The sequence below is a fragment of the Falco punctatus genome (assembly GCF_963210335.1).
Source record: "Falco punctatus genome assembly, chromosome: 13".
Lineage (NCBI taxonomy): Eukaryota > Metazoa > Chordata > Aves > Falconiformes > Falconidae > Falco > Falco punctatus.
The window spans coordinates 23,526,741-23,543,118 of NC_137593.1; the positions used below are offsets into that span (position 1 = coordinate 23,526,741).

Sequence of the window (16,378 nt, forward strand, 5' to 3'; positions counted from 1 at the left end):
AATGGAGAGCGGCCGCTTTGTCTGCGCCGGGGTGGGGCGGGGCGGGGCAGGGGGAGCGCGCGCCGCCAGCCTTCGGTTGCCGTCGGCCGCCGCGCTGCCCCCGGTATTGTTGGCCCGGCCCGGCGCGGGCTCCCCGTGGGCTGGGCAGCAGCGCGGGGGGGGCGCCCGGGGGGCGTCGGTCACCGGCAGTGGGTGCCCCGGCAGCGGCGGGTGCACAGCCTTGGGAACGGGGAGGGTGCTGGGGCGTGGGGGCTGGTGGGCCCGGGCCCCGTGCCAGCGGGCCGGGGGGGGGCGGCTGGGCTGCCCGTCCCATCCCCTTCCCCCGCAGGGGGGGCCGCCGGGCCCGGGGCGCACCGCCGCCCTCCGCCTCGCGCTGCTGCCGGGCCGGGCCGCGCTGTGCGGTAACCCGATGCCGCCGGCAGTTGGCAGCTGCGCTCACCCGGCAGGCCGAGGCGCATAAAGGCGCCGGGGCTCGTCTCCGAGGAGAGCGACAGGTGTTCGCTCCCGCTCCCTTTGTTCCTCCTTTTATTCTCCCCCCTCACGCATGTCGCGGTTTTACCGCCCCAGGAGACGGGAGCCGCGGCCCGAGGGGGCCTGGGGGGGCGGGCCCCCGCCTCCGCGCTCCCCCTTATGCCACCTAACCGGGGAAAACCCTCTGGTTCGGGGGGTGCTGGGCCCCGGGGACCCCCGCCTCTGTGGCTTTGTACTGCTGGCTTACGCCGGTGTTGGGCCCGGTGGCCCAGCAGCTAGTGGCCTGGTGATCCAGTGGCCAGCAGCCCGGTAGCCCGGTGGCCATGTGCTCCAGGAAAGGCCGCGGTACTCTCCATCGGTCCTGCCATTCCTTAACGCCGCTCTTCATCTCCAGCACGCCTGTGCCAGCAGCCGTGCCAGCCACATGCTGATCCGTGGCTGGTGGAAGAGCAAACTGGGATGGAGATGTTCTGTGGGGTCCACAGCCAGCATGGCGGGCACCCAGCTGCGGGCCCAAGCCCAGGTCAACCCTGCTCTGCATATCACAGCAGACCGGACATTTCCCAAAAGGTGCCCCCCTTAGGTTTCATCCTTTTATTTGAAAGCAGCGATGCTTGGGTCAGGCAGTTTGCTCTGCGGGTGACGTGCCAGGCCGGAGCAGAGCAGCATGTACCTGGGGCTGGGTGATGGTCCTGCTGCTCCTGCTGGTGCCGGCACCCCACGCATCGCGACCTGGAAACTGGCTCATCCTTCTCATTGATGCCATTAACACAGAGTAAGCAGAAATGCTATTTAGGCCAGGCCAGGCAGGTAACATTGTTGTCTTTAAGCAAGCAGAGACACTTGTGACTGTGTTTTGTGTCTAGTTTATTCCTGGTTAGCCTAAATGAGAGAGGAAAAAAAAGGCAATTGTCCAGGCTGCAACTACAGCGAAGTAAGGGGTGTCACAATTTTGAGAGAGTCATCTGCTCTGAACCAAAACTAGGCACGTAAGGTCAGCAGACATATGAAAACACACACACTTTATAAAATGTGCAGTACCACACTGAAGGTACGGTAATCACATGGTAAAAATAAAGTCCCAGAGCCTGTGACCTTGTTTTCTTTGCAGAGACAGCTCAGCTTTTCCTGGTGTATGTAACGAGCAATGCTCAGGCAGTGGGTTTTACCCTGGTGTAAATTCTGCTGATTTGCATGAGAAACATTGCACTGCTGTGGCTGCAGGTGCAGTCCCCAAATCCATCAGGCCACTTTACTGCAGTTGTCTTTATCCGTTGTGTTTCAGATTTAGGTTAGAGATGCTGCAGTGCTAATCTGGGAAAACGGGAAGTGAAGGAGCTCCTGAATTCCCCTCGGTCATGGTTTGGATGTGTCAGGACTTGGGTGATAAAATGCTGGCGCCTGCTGAACGGCACTGATTTCTCACCAGCCTCCAATGTGCATGTTTTTGAGCAGTAAGGAGCCACAGGTGCAGGGTGTGAGGACTTCTGGATGCACGAGAAGAGGAGGATACTGCAGCAGCGGGCTAGCAAATCTTGGCCAAGAATAGCCAAAGAGCTGGCCGTGGCTGTAACATCCTATTTCTGTTCTGACTTGGTGGGTGCTGATGGCAAGGTATTTTATACATTGCTCGCTCTTGCTCTGCAGTGTGTCTTTTTGTATTTTCTTTGAAAAGTTGCAGGTCAAATAAGTTGACAAATGCTGGAGCCGTTTGTTGGGCATTAAAAACGTATGTGTCATAAATATCAATGCATTGCTAGAGCTGCCGGTCTGGAGGAGGGAGTCACTGCAGGCTATCTGCTCCAGCCCACAGGGATAATGTGACATTTTTGTGCCACTTTAAACAAGTTCTGTCACATCAGGTGAAGCGAATCATGGTAACCTCATGCATTTTAATGGAAATGTCAGCAGCAATCTAGTAAAAGAAAATGTTCTTTAGATACCTTGTCCAATACCTCAGTGCTTGCCCATGCATGGTGGTTTCTCGAGATTTCACTAAACCCGTTGGCTTACCCGTATCATTCTTTCCAGGTTAAACCCATCCTGCTGTCTGCTGATGGGAATGTGTACGGGCTCTGCTTTCTGCTCAGCTGGAGGGTGGAAGTTTAACCTCTGCTGGAGCAGGGAGCTCTGCCTGAGGCTGGTGCTCCCACACATGATATAAATTACAGTTTAGCCAAGGAGCAGCACAGTTTTAGTGGTGGTAACTGGATCGGTGCCTCACTGCACGTGTTTTCCTGCAAGTCTGTGTGTAGAGCAGCATGTAATAACGGGGTTTAATTCTTTGTAGATCACATACGACCACTAATGCAGCTACAGGGACAGTGGCCGAGGCAGCTGTGGGAGGCAATCGTGCAGCCTCAGCTACTTGCCGCATGTTTTGGGGATGCGGGTAAGTGGCAAATCCTCATGAGATGGGACAGTCTGCCACGTAATGCCTCATGCACTCCTGTCTGAGCTCTCGGGTGTGTTTGAAAGGTCTCAGGCTCCCAGATGAACATCCACAGAGCCATAATGCAACTCTGAAAAGTTTTAAGGGCTCTACAGGCAAGCGTGCTGTCATCCGTGTCCCTGGGCCTGAGCCAGTAGTCACCCAGGCTCGCCGTGGGTCACAGAATCAGAGCATGGGATAAAGACATGATGAGCGTGGACAAGGTCCATTGGAAATGGTTGAGTAGCTTCTTTCATGAATGGTATAACATCTGTTGTCGGAGGCACAAGTTCCTGTCAAAGAGACACGTCATCCTCATAAATATTAATGGTGCATCTAAATGGTGGTGGGTGTGAGCTGTGGCGGATGTTAGGTTAATGGGTGAACTGCTTCTTAGGCACCAGTTTGCTGTCAGCACACTTACTTCTGCACTAACAGATACAAACCGTTTAGGTGACAGAGCCAGCACCGAGCCATCTTCCCCCTCCTCCTCTCCCTGGTGTCCCTTCGCAAACGAAATGTGTACTGTAATTAGTTCCTGCCTTGTCTCTGATGAAAATTAGTCCTGCTCGCAGAACCGAGGTGGAGGGAGCATGCCTGGAGCTGGAGAGCTGGTGGCTGTAGATGATAAATGAAGCGAGTAAGGAAGGCTGTTGGAAGTTTACAGCATTTGCTGTCGGTTTGGTCCTAGTTGCCTTTAGTGCTATCGATTTCTCTGCTGTTAAAAGCAGATGTTTAAGAGGGAAATTGGGTTGACTATCACCACTGAGCTGCTTTTGGGCTTGGATCTGTTTGTTACTGCAAACTGTTTGCTGCCTTGAGCGTTGAGTTTCCGTTGCCCCTTTCAAAAACCATAAGGCTTTTCCTATCCTTTTTTATTTACCAGCAGACTTGGCAGCGGTGCTCGTGTTCATCAGCTGGGGCACAGAAGAACAGTTCATGCCAGCCACGACGCTAATGAGTACCATTCAAAAGGGTCTTATGTCCGTTCACAGAAGAGCCCCACGCCTGCCTGTGCCGCCTGTGAAGGCTCGGGGTCCCCTTTGGCTGGGAGGCTGGGAGCTCTCTGCCGTTTCGGAGGTACTTGTGGTGATGCCCAAATGCACCGTGCTGAGCAGGTGGTGAGGACGGCAGAGCCTCCCCCCATGGGGGAGCGATGGATGGGGGTTGTGCACTGGGGGGGCTTCCCCCAGCAAAACCCAGTGTGCCACTTCAATTACCTTGTCGTTCTTTCCCCTCAGCCCGCTGGGCTCCGGTAGGGAGATGTCTGAGCTCGTGCATCATTGCCAGCTGCTCCAACTTGTGCCATTTAGCCCCTGGTCCCTTGTCAGTGGCTGTTGCAGGGCCCCATGTCTTGTGAGGCTGGAGAGACTGGCACTTGGTCACGTTGTGTTTGTGGAAGTTATTTCAGGGAGGTGAGGATAACTGTCTGAAACAGGTAAAGAGTTTTTTTTTCCGGTTGGATTAAAAAAAAATAATAAAAAATCTGCGTGTGGCACTTCAGGGAGAATTTTTGTGGTGTTTCCAGGGAAGCGCCTTGTGTTTGGTTTCTCTAATATTTTTGGTATTTGAAAGTTACCCCAACTGCAGGGCTGACTTCATCATAGGCTTTGTCCTATCTTTGTAGCACTGATGCATATATCACTGGTCCTCCTCTGCAAGATATTTTTATTAATTCCTAAATGACTTACAGGCATCCTCGTTAAAGTACATTTTCTTCAGAGAAGACGCTGAATCCCTTAAACACAGTCCTGACTAAGGCTGAAAGCTTTTTTAAGTGTGTGCCCTTCAGAGTGTATTTATTCTGACATGCAGTGCATGGCCAGGGTAACTCCCAGTCTGTACCTCTGGCAATGACACTCCAAGTTTGTTGACAGGACACAGGTTTTATTTTTATCAGATTAACATGTACATAATCAGGCTCTGAACTTTGCTCCCCTGTGTTTTGTGAAATGCTCTAGAAAATGCCTGCTTTCACAGCCTCTCACGGGTTTGCATTCACATTGCAAATTACATGTCTGTAGGTGGGAGAAAAAAACAACCCTGTGCTCTCAAGGGAATGTTTGTGAGACCCTTTTTGGCGATGACAGAATACATTTCACAGTCAGTTTTGACGAATGCTGGTCCTTTCTAAATCCAAATGAGAAATATTTTACAGGGAGAGACTATTCCCCTTTACTTGAGAGTCCCGGCTCCCATTTTTGTGTTTTGTGTAAATATTGGGTTTGACTCTGTTGCAGGAGATGCCTGATGCAGTTGGACTGCACAGACGAGTTTCCTGGAGGTACCCATGGACAACCTGGCACCCAACCACAGTAACAGGTATTTGTGGATCTTGCCTTATCCGTGCCATGCTCCCACTCCGGACTGGTTGTTTCTCCAAGGAGGTGACACTTCATAGCTGAGACTCCCTTTAATGATATGGAAAAGGACCTTCCTGAGGACTTGGTCTGTTGTGTACTATCGAAGAGGATGTCTTTTAACTACTCTAAGTTTAGAACGGATTTTAGCCTTGGTGTCCTGCACAGCGCACGCTGCTCAGCTGATTTATGTTGGTGGCTGTGTCCCTTAATCTGCTGCAGAAGCTTCTTACGTCCATTTTGGTGAGGAGCCATCATTTGGAGGGATGCTGGAAGGCATTGATAGGAGGTTGCGTGAAGAAAGCATAGCAAGCAGACTTAAAAGAGGTGACGAATGCTGTCATTCCTTCCTTTCTGTATGTGTTTGCCCTTCTTTCTGGAGAAGCTTAGCATAGTTTAAGAGGAACGTAATGTTTTGGAATACTTGGACTGAGAAATAGCTCTGGAGCTTCAGCACAGAGCAACATAAGCTCTGCAAGGTGCTTCTTCACAGCTTTCCGATGCAGGCAATGCACAGTTGAACCCAGCCAGCTACAGAGCAAGGGGCTGCTGCCGGCTGGAAACCTGATGCCTCCAGTTCAACTGGGAGACTGGCAAGTCAGTTCCAGTAAATTTCATTTGGCCTACTTGTCGGTGTCAGAAATGGGGTGGAAGCAAAAGCATTCAAAGACATTGTAAACTATGGGTAGACGTATTCTCTCTGGATGGGGCCAGTGTATGGTACCTGCCTGGGTCTCCCATTCCCAGAGGCTTGATGGGTTCCCAAGGCTCGTGAAGGTGATGCAGGATTACAGCTTGCAGAGAAGATAATTCCTCGGCTTGGGTAGTCATTTTCCTTCGTGTTTTTTTCTAGTGGAACATAGGTGTTCGCAGGAAAATGCGGAACGCCTTCCTGCTGCGTTTTGTGCGCTGGCTTTGGCCGTTTGGGACTGCTCCACACTTCAGCTCACCTCTCTGCAGTCGTGGGGTGCTAATGGAAGGGACCTTTGGGGGGCTGTGCCTCCAAAATCTGTAAGAGACGCCTGCTGTTCCCGTGTTATGCCTGCGGCAGTAGGCACAGGGCACTGCAGCTGGCTTGTGTGCCTAGGCACAAATCATGTAAGCAACGAAACTCAGGGAAGAGCAATGGAATCACAGGAAGTCAGGAGCATCACGTGGAGTCTTATTTGTGCTGTGCAGGGTGACTTAAAAGAGGAAAAAAATGCTAGTTGGTGTAAAACAACATTGTTTTTTCTGGAGAATTAAAATGCCTTTATTCTATTTTGGGGGTTAGCTTGGTTTTTTACGCTCTGGAGGAGGGGCAGCGCTGTCCTCTGCAGCTTGCCTTGTTTCGTGGAGCATGTGAGGGAGGAGTTCATTTACTCAATGAATTCAGGATCCAGTTAACTGGGCTCTGAAATGGCCAGTTTTGGGGGGGAAGCCATTTTATGGGCTTCTGGGGATTCCTTGATGTTCTCTCAACTCCATTAAAAGTGTCTTAGCACAGCTGTAGCTTCTGTGTCCTTGCAATTAATAGGCAGAGCAAACACCGAATGTGCACACATGCACAATCTGGGACTTCTGAGCAAAGTGGTAGGACTAGATCCACTAGAGGCTAGTGCGTGTTGCTGTGTCAAATAAAAATCCCAATGATGTACAGACTAAAACTGTAATTAGAGGGCAGCTCTGAAAAACGATATACAAACTGAAAACACAAGCAACTTTGGTACGCTGTCTGAGTTACTCTTCTTGGTTTCCTACCCTCCAACCCCTTCCAGACGTGTGGTATGTGATCTGCCAGGGCTGCATGAGAGCAGGGGTGGCTCATCCCCAGAGTTGCCGAGCTGCCTGCACCCCAGCCAGCTCATCTGACAACACTGTGCCATCTAAACCGTGTATGGATAGAAGTAGGGCAAGGAGAGGTAGAAGACCAGGCGTTTGAAGAGCTGCTTGTCCCTGGTTAAGTGTTTGATGAGTAACAAGGAATTCAAAGAGCAAGATGTTGGGGAGCAAGAGCGCTGGGGTTGTGGCTGGTGACTTCCTAAACACATTTGTGTCACAAGTGGAACATGCTGGAGAAGGTGCAGAAGGTGGCCCTTGCTCCAGGTGGTCCTTAAAATGCCCTGGGCTTATAGGGGTACATAGCACAAACTTTGTTAGGGATGTGGTTTCAGGCCATAGGAGGGAAATCAGTAAAGCTTGGCTTCAGAGATGCTTCTAGCCCCTGCTCTGCTGGCCACCTACTCTGACGCCTCCCTTAGCTTTGCTCTTGGAGGTTTTCTGGCACAGCTTGGCTAGACTTCAGAATCTGAGAAGAAATCATCTTAGTCCCACGCCTCCATGCTGTGTGCCTGGGATCAAACCATTTACCTGCAAGATGCAAGCTCAGTCGGCCGACACCAAACCCACAGTTGCCTGGTCTTTGAGCAGAGCCCGCTTCTTGTCTCTGGCACCTGTAATTAGAGGCAAGCCCAGAAGGAGAAACAGGACTGATTCCTTGAAGATCTCATCTGGAGGATCAGGAAGGACAGAGCAGATGGCTTCTGTACAGGCTCTGAGGTAGGCTTAAGCTGGGTGGTGTTAACCCTCAGGCTTGACCCTAGTTGTTGGTGTAAACAGTTCCTCTGGGGACTTTCATTATGGAAAGCATGGGCAAAACTGCAAGTCCCTACCTGTCAGTGCTTGGAATCCAAACAGATTGGGCAGGTAGGGCTGAGCTGCCTCCCACCGCGCCGGGGCACAGCAGCCTTGGCCTCGCCTCGCCAGGAGTGGGGAGCTGGCTCAGCCCTGGGCCAGGGGGGACCAGTGCAGCGCGGCATCAAATGTGCCTCTGCCGGGCAGGGGATCAACAGGTCACAGCATCCTCCAGGAGAGAGTCCTCAGAGATGTTGGTGCTGTTTCTTACGGAACAAGAAGGCAGGCCCTTTGGCTTGGCACCGGGCTCCACAAGATTAGAGCCCTTCTGTCCGAGCGGGATGTGTGCCTGCCCCGCTGCGCACCAGCTTTTTCTCCTTGTGAGGAGCAGGAAGCCCAGGAGGGCCGGTGATGACACGTGGTGGTGGCAGATGCCTATTGAACATGTTTCTGCCTGGTGCTGTGATTATGGTCTCTGTTGTGGGCATGCCACGTGTTGTGGCATCCTCAGCTCCTTCAGCTTCTCACCTTTCTTCCTCCTGCCTCTCCTGGACAGCTTTGCACCCGCTGGAGCTGGGTTAGATGGAGGCATGGAGGTTCTAGCCACACTCTTCTGTGGCTTTGCCTCCATCAGCTGATAGTCACGCATTCCTTAGAATTCTCTATACTGCCCACAGCATGTAATGTTTTTTTTGGAAACTCCTTTGGTAATAAATGCAATCCAAAGGGCAGCCGGGAGAAGCTGTCACAGGTTCCTGCTGGCTGTTGTGTGGGTTGTTTAGCAGGTACTGTGGGTGCCAGAGCGTGTGGTTTCCTTCAGTGTCTCCCCACAGCTCTGCTGACACAGTCCTCTCTCCAAAAAAACTTCTTCTCCAGGATTTTCTCTTCTAGGAAAAGTTCCTTTATTATGATGAGTGTTTCGGGTTTACTTATTCATTTATACCTTATGGCTTTATATAGAATGAAAGAGTTGCAAAGACAAGAGTTGAGCTCCAAGAAGAAACTTAAACATCTACCATCCAAACATTGCCTGAGAGTTAAGTCTCTTGAAAGGGACGTTTGACAAATCCATGTGCTTAGCAAGAAGCTGCTTGGGAACTGTTGGTAGGAGACATTGTTTGGATGTATCTGAAGCCCCCCTGACCCCTGGAGTTGATTTAGGGCTTCAGACGGGCACTTGGCCATTTTGTATCTAGACCCATCTTGTAACGGGTGGGCACGCACCGCGCTCACGAGCAGTACTGCTCCCGTCGGGATAGCTACTGCCTTCGCTGTCGTTGTCTCTAGGCGAGCCCAGTTCTGCATCAAGCAGGAGACTGGCTTTCAATTTCTCCTTTCTGGCCAGGCAACCCACCCCCCCAGGGTCTGTGAAGGCAAGGATGGAAGGACAACGTGGGCTGTGGGCTAGGGGTGAGGCGAGGGGAGCTGTGGGTTTGGGTCCTGACTCCAATGCCTACTTTTATTTTTTTGTGTGTTGTGTTTCCCAGGAAAAGGCTTTATGATGCTTGTGTTCAGGCCCACGTAGGGAGGGCAACTGGCTGATTTACTCCGGTGCCATCTGTCACTTTGTTGTATCAATGGAGTTATTTGCACGGAGTTCACCAGAAGGAGGAAGTGATCTTGAAAGCTTCTGGTCTAAATCAGAGTTTCCTGCTCCTTTTCCAAACTGAGCCTCTACCTAAGGCTCCCCAAGGCTAGAGGGGCCCCATCATGGTCTGTGGTGAGTCCCTGGGGAGAGCAGGAGAAGGACCCGTTGGTCCTTGAAGCAGATGCTGTCCCGGCGCAGCAGCATGAGCAAGGCTGACATCCTGGACCCACACATTTTGCATTGGAGCAGCTCATCGCTAGATGATGGAGCACCCTCAGTGATCCTATTCTCTTTATTTAACCATTAGAAGTTCTCTTTTCACCCTAGGCTACCCAGTATTTCACTGCAACACCTCTTCACTTGCACTGGATGGAAACTGCCTGTGTGAGACTACCCAGCGTCGGGCTGCTTCTGAGCTCCAGAAGTGCTGAGTGCTGGACTATGGGCAGGACTGTGGGATTTGTGCCAGCGGTGAGTGCAGCAGCGTCCAATTTTGGGACCCTGGGGTGAGAAGGGTTGTGAGAACATGGAGGGGGGGCTGTTAGGGAATTACCAACATGGTCAGGACCTGGGGGAGGTGGGCTTGTTCAGTCTGCTCAAGAGGAGGCTGAGGGGGATCTAGCAACATCCCACAAGTGCTGGAAGGACGGTTACAGAGTTGGTGGAGTCAGGCTTTTTGCATCAGTGGCAGGTGATAAACCAAGGGCCAGTGGCCACACAGTGCAGCTTGCAAGGTTCAGGCCAGATATTGGGAAGCCCTCTGTCCCACGGGTGTGGTGCAAGCACTTGGACAGGTTGCCCAGAGAGGTCGGGGAATCTCCCTCCTGGACAGCTTTTGAGTGTCAGCCAGACAAAGCTACAGTCCCTCTGGTCTCCTGTTGGCGATGGCCATGCTTCAAGGAGGTTTGGACTGGAGACCTCCAACAAGCATTTTGGTCACTCTCTGCATTCTGGTAAGACCATCAGCATGCTGTCAGAGTTTCAAGGAGAATTTTGGATCTAAATATCTGACATTTTTTGTTTGACACAGTAACCCAGATCTAGACAGATGCTGTCTGCTCCAGCTTACTAGGGTAGCATGATCTCTGTATGAAGAACATTGGTTTGGGAAGTGGGGTAGATGTGGAAAGGAGTCACTTTTGCCCCCTGACCAGGAGGTGGGTGCGAGGGAAGGGAGCTGTTCTAGCAGCCCCTTCCAGGTGGCTGGAATTCCATTTGAACCCACTCTGAATTTTGGAATAGGAGCAAGGAAAAGTCTACTGTGGCAGCAGAAGACCTCCTGTTGTGTGTGTGCAGTGCTACATGCAGGAGTCACTGGGGCAGTTACCAGCTGCCTCTTTAGCACTGGTGCAGCACAAGTAGCCAGTGAAGGCGAGGAGGGGTGACATGGAGCTGTCTAGTAGCTTTCTTGATGTACTGTGAGCCTCCAGGAGAAAGTCTCCTTCCACAGTTGCCAGCTAGCAAGCTTTTCTGGGAGCAGTGAAGCTTGATTCCCCATGGCTTTGTGTAGCGTGCTTGCACCCCCTCTCCTTTGTGCCCATACTTTGTTCCTCTGCATCCCAGCAAAAGGCCAAGTCCTGCTGCAGGACCTCTCATCTCAGCCCAGATGCCCACGTGCACAGATTTTGCAGGAACTTTGTTTCCTCATAGTTTTTTTCTTCCTTGGTCCTTTGTTAAACTTAGCTAGAGAAGCTGTACATTGGGGGGGGGGGGGGGGGGGGCGGGGATGGACTGACTGGGGCTTGCAGCAGGATTGTTTCCTTAGGGCAGGAGAGGAGAGCAGAGATAAAAAGAGAGTCCAGGGAACCCAGCAGCTTACCCATGTCCTCTTATCTGCAGATCTTGAACATAATCATCACAAATATGTCATCATGGCTGAAGTCATAATTAAGTTCAGCATTTTGCTGTCAGCATAATTGCATGAACCATCTTCCTTTCTTGCTATGTCTTGAAACACAGCCTGTTTTATAGACTCTCTGCCAAGTTATTCCATTTTAATGCCGTTGGACTCAGGTTTTGAAAACGCACCTCAGACACAGTGAATACATTGAGTTCCCAGGCCCTGCCTTGTTTTTGTGTATGAATGAGATCAACCGACCAAGCCAAGCGTGAAGATGTGCGGTTGAGCCCTACGGAGCGGCTGTGCACTTGGCGGCACCAAGCCATCCCGCCGTCCCCTGGCTGTCCTGCAAACAGCTGGTGACACTCCAGCTTTTCCAGGAAGACCTGTAAAAATCTCCTTTTTCCTTCTTAAAATCCAGGCTGCCAGAAGAAGCTTGCCCTCTAGTGAATTGCATTCCTTCAGCCTAAATATGTTTTCACAGCATAGCCTGGTCTTTGGGGAGTTAAAATGAAATGGCAGCTGGCCCTGCAGGGTGTCTGGGGGGAGGGTGGCACCAGGGGCACCCCGAAGAGAACCCTTTTGCCCCTCTGCGGCTGGTAAGTTGTGCTGGGATGTGATCTGTCTGGACAGCCAGCCAGCTCCCTTTGCCAGGATAAGCTGTAGCTCAGCAGGGGGCTTTTCTGGCAAACACTGTAGAGTTCTAATTAGCCTTTGGTTGGCCTCCAGCGTTTGTTTGTTTGTTTGCTTGTTTGCTTGTTTGTTTTTCTTGCACTGAGTCTTCTTACTCCTAAGATACAAGCAACATGTCCAGCCAGCATCCTGAGCTGCCTGTTTCAGATGTTACCCGTGTTGTTGCTGATAGAACCATCCCGTAGAGAAAAGAGGGGTAACTGTCATCTTCCCCCCTCTTAATGCCTGTCCCCTTTTGGAGTCCTTACGGCAGAAAGCTGGGTTTGGAACACAGCTCCCTCTGCTTCCCCCTTTGCCTCAGCTGCGTCGGTGTAGGATACGCATGGAGGAGCTGAGGTGTGGAGAGAAACCCCCGGGGTCTGCATCCCCTGGCTGCGCGGTGGGATTGTGAGGAGTAACAGTGGAATTGTGAGGAGTAATGGTGTGTGGCTCCCCTGCCTGCAGGGCCTTGGGCACCGGGGGGGATGGAGCCAGGAGAGCCGAGGGAAGCGAGGGTGTCTGGAAGGGAACCACACACGTTGCCCCATCCTTGGGGTGAGGGCGAGAGTCACCTCCTCCAGGTTACATCCTCTAGAGGCTTGGGGGCTGTGCATGCCGTTGGCGAAAGGACGGATAGCCTGTGCCTGTGCTTGCTGCAGCGTGCGGGGAGGGGGGCTTGGGGGGTGGGCAGTGCTGGCTGACGGCTGGCTGGCCTCTGTGCCTCTGGCCAGCTCTCTGGCTTGCTTTGGGTGGCGCAGGCCCAGGAGAAGCTGCACTGTCTGCCCGTGAGCTCTTGAAAATCACATCTCTTGTTGCAGGAGATGGCAAGAGGAAAAGCAAAGCAGAGGTAACCTGCCCCTTCCAGATCGTAAGGTCGGGCTACATCCCCAGATCGTGGGCTACATCCCCAGATCGTGGGCTGCTCATGAGCAGCAGCCGCATCCTGCACCTTCTGGGAACTGTCTGGAGATCACACCGCGTAGGTGAAGTTTAGAAGTGCGATGTGAATTCACTGCTGCCCTTACAATCGGATTGCGTGACCCTTTGCTTGCAAGCGTACCGATGATACTTGTGAAACTGTATCCTCCATCAGGGCTTCCTTACTGCTGGATTGCTTTGTTAGAGCACTAAAATTGGATGTCTCGTCTTCTGTCTCGCAGCAGCCGTCTCTTTTGTTGGATGGTTTGTCAGCTGCTGTCTGACGTCCATCCTGCCATTCCTTCCCCTCTTCCAACAGAGCCATTGCATTACAGCGGCAGTCACACCTCTGTGTATACGATGCTGTTGATAAATTCCAGTCTGGCTCAAGCAGGAGGCATGGTCCTGAGACAGCCCTTTTGAAGGTCTTCTGTGATGTCTCCCTGCCAGCTGGCTCAGGGGTATGTTCTGTATTAACGCTCCTTGATCTGTCTGCTGGTTTTGACACCGTCGACCAGGATGCCCTTGTGGAATGCTCTGAGCAGATGGTGCATCTGGCTGGGGCTGCTTCAGGTTGATTCAGATCATATCTTGGGGAGAGCTCCTCATTTGCACATTCCATTCCTTCCAGTGGGTTTCTGTCTGCTGCACGGCCCTCTGAGGGGACCCTCCCATTTTGGTGCCAATTGATCTGTTTTGGCTAAGCCGATTAAGCACACACTCACTTCTGGCTGCCTTTGGGCACTCCCCACGCTCCCTGCTCCTCTCCCCAGCCTGTCTCTCCAGCAAAGCAGGGGCACGTTTGCAGCTTTTGGGAGGGTATGTCAGTGCCAGTAGTCGGTCTTGGTGGATCGGTACCCTACGAGATCCAAGCAGTGCCCAGCCTGTCTGAGGCAGGGAAGGATCTGAGTGTCTTCCTTGTGTGCATTGCTCCAGATGTGTACACCTGGCTGCTAGTATCTCTACTGCTATCTCCACCACAGTGCCAAATCTGAGTGATGCTGTCAGCCGGTGACTGGTTTGTTATGCCAGGCGCTGCCTCTGCTGTTGCAAATCCTCAGGGGATGTTCCCCTGGGGTCACTGTCTGACAGAGGTGTGCCAGCAGCCCCAGGTACTCGGGCTGTAGGGTTGCTCACTTATCACCTGCTTGTTGGTATATGTGGGGGAATTTTTGGCTCGCCATAGTATTTGGATGCTGTTCTCTGTGTAAAACCAGAGCAGTGTGACATTACAAGGATTGACAGGCCAGTATACACCTTTGGGCTTTAGATGTGTGTGAGAGCTGTGGCCAGAGAAAACAGCTCGTTTCTGAATACAGCAAACAGAAGTTACCTGGGCTTGAGTAGGCCTATTTTATGTAGAGGATTTCTGTTTGTGAACGTTGTCATCTAAATACTTCCATAGAACTGGGAAAGTGAGGTGGAGAGGTGACGTGACTTCCCCCATAGTCACTCAGCAGGCAGCTGGCAGGCGTAGTAACGCCCCAGCCCTACCGACCGGAGTGCATTGCCGCTGTACTCTCCCTTCCTGAGACGCAGCCCATGGTATTCCTTCATGTATATCCCCTTCCCTTGTTCCTTCTTCCAGCCTGTGGGGCGAAGTGGAAGGGGGATTTGGAAAGTCTGGGTTGCTGAGTTCCATCTGGAAGACAGAGCTCCACAACTCACCCTACTTGCCCCCAACACCCTGCTCCAGGATTCCAGCAGAGGAACCAGGTGTTGACAGGGATCAGCTTGGTTGGTATGTTCTTACCATCTCCAGCAGTGGGCTAAAAATCCCCCTTCTCCCCGAAGGTGACAAATGCTGCCGGTTGTTGTGCTGTGCATCCGCGCTGTGCAAACCCTCGTGCGTCAGAGCAGCAATTTCAGGATGAAACTCCGGAGGTTGCTTCTTTATGGGCTACACATTGTACCTGAGCTTTGTCACGAGCGAGGTGATCCTAGCCTCTCTGTCATTATGTTCCCCACCTGGAATTCCCCGCGCAAGCAATAGCAGCGTAATAAAAGCCAACAGACGAGCGGGTTGCTTGGCTCGGCTTTGAAGTGGGAGCGTTTGGAGCTTTGCCATGCTCACATCGGGGCTCCGCCGTGTGTCTGCGTGGGCCGTGGGGCGAGCGGGTGGGTTTGGGTGCTGCACAGCCCCTGCTCTCCTGGGCTGGAGTGGGGGGCCGTCAGGTGGGAAATAAAGAGAACCTGCTTGCATCCCTGCTGCAGGAGACGCTGCAGAGGGAGCTCAGCCCCGCTCAGACAGCAGGGAACCCCACACTGTTAGCACGGCACAGGTCTGGGGTGCTCAACAGTTTCACCCTTCGTGGAGCCGCTTTGCTGAGTTTTTCTCTTTCAGTTCATCGTATTTTTTCTTGGTGAAATCTGTCTCCTGAAACTGCACTAAAGGTATGCACCAGAATCACCTGATCCTCTTGAAATCTTCATGCATCAGCTCTGGCTTTAAATTAGCTGGTGTCCGGTGGAACTCTCGGCAGCATCTGTCATGCCTCCCAGGGGGACGTATTTTGGCAGCTTTGCCTCTGAATCTTCTTTTATCTGGCTTTTCACCGAGCCTAGCTTCACCAAATTTAGCAGGACTTCATGTGGATTAAGTGCTGTGTGCTGTAATTTAGCAGAATCCAGCCTGCTCAAAGCAAACCTGGGCCATTTTTGCTCTTCATTTTCCTTAAGTAAAACTGTGCTGCATAAAAGCTGGTCCCGGGATGGTCTGAAGCCAGGAAAGGGTCGGGAGCATGGCACGATTGCCTTTCACGCTTGATGCAGTGTGCAAAGGAGGATGGGGGAGAAACCGATCATTCAAACAGCAATTAAAAACACCCAGGGGAAAGTTTGTGAGCTTTTGTTTGGGGTTGTGCGAGATAACCTCTCGCTTGCACTTTCAAGGGGAACGGGACAAAGTCCTCCCTGCCTCACGTGCAGTGCCAGGAGCCGGGGTGAGGGGCAGTGCCAGGGAGGTGGGGAGGGGGCTGCACGTGCAGGAGGTGAGCAGAGGGAAAATGGATTACTCCAGCAGCATCGCAGAGGAAAGCAGTAGAGAGCTGAGGGCAGGGCCCAGCCATCCTGCGTGGTGCTGTGGGACTGCATGTTCTCCCTCAGGACACCGAGGGGTTGCTCCGTTCTTGAATGACTGTGTTTCTCCTTTCTCCAGATCATAAACTGGGTGGCACCTGCAGGCAGCCAGCTCCCGCTCTGTACGGAGGTACAGCCAGGGCCACGCATGCCCACACCGCCTCAGAGCAGCTCCCCTGGGCTGGAATCTGGCTTTGCTCCGCTTCTACAGGCATCAGTTGCTCTTGCAATCAGCGGTCGCAGCTCAGCTGTCACCTGTGGGCTTGTTTCCTAGAGCTTGTTCTACTGTGATGTCAGGGTTTCACTAGGCTTTTGCAAATAACACGCTGACTTGAAGGGGAGAAGGAAGGGATGCAGCTTTGAGAGGAGAAAATACCTGTGGGCATTGCTTTTTGGTGGCTCCTTCC

At 52.4% G+C, this 16,378-nt stretch overlaps 1 protein-coding gene across 1 annotated transcript in view; it reads right to left on the minus strand.

The window, feature by feature from the left end:
* LOC308072510 (transcription factor HES-4-like) overlaps positions 1–16,378 on the minus strand; it is a 33,457-nt gene continuing 17,079 nt past the window's right edge. Inside the window, exon 5 of the mRNA XM_080409504.1 lies at positions 1–16,378. This exon is cut by the window's right edge and continues 14,373 nt beyond it. The gene's annotated coding sequence lies outside the window, so the exon portion shown is untranslated.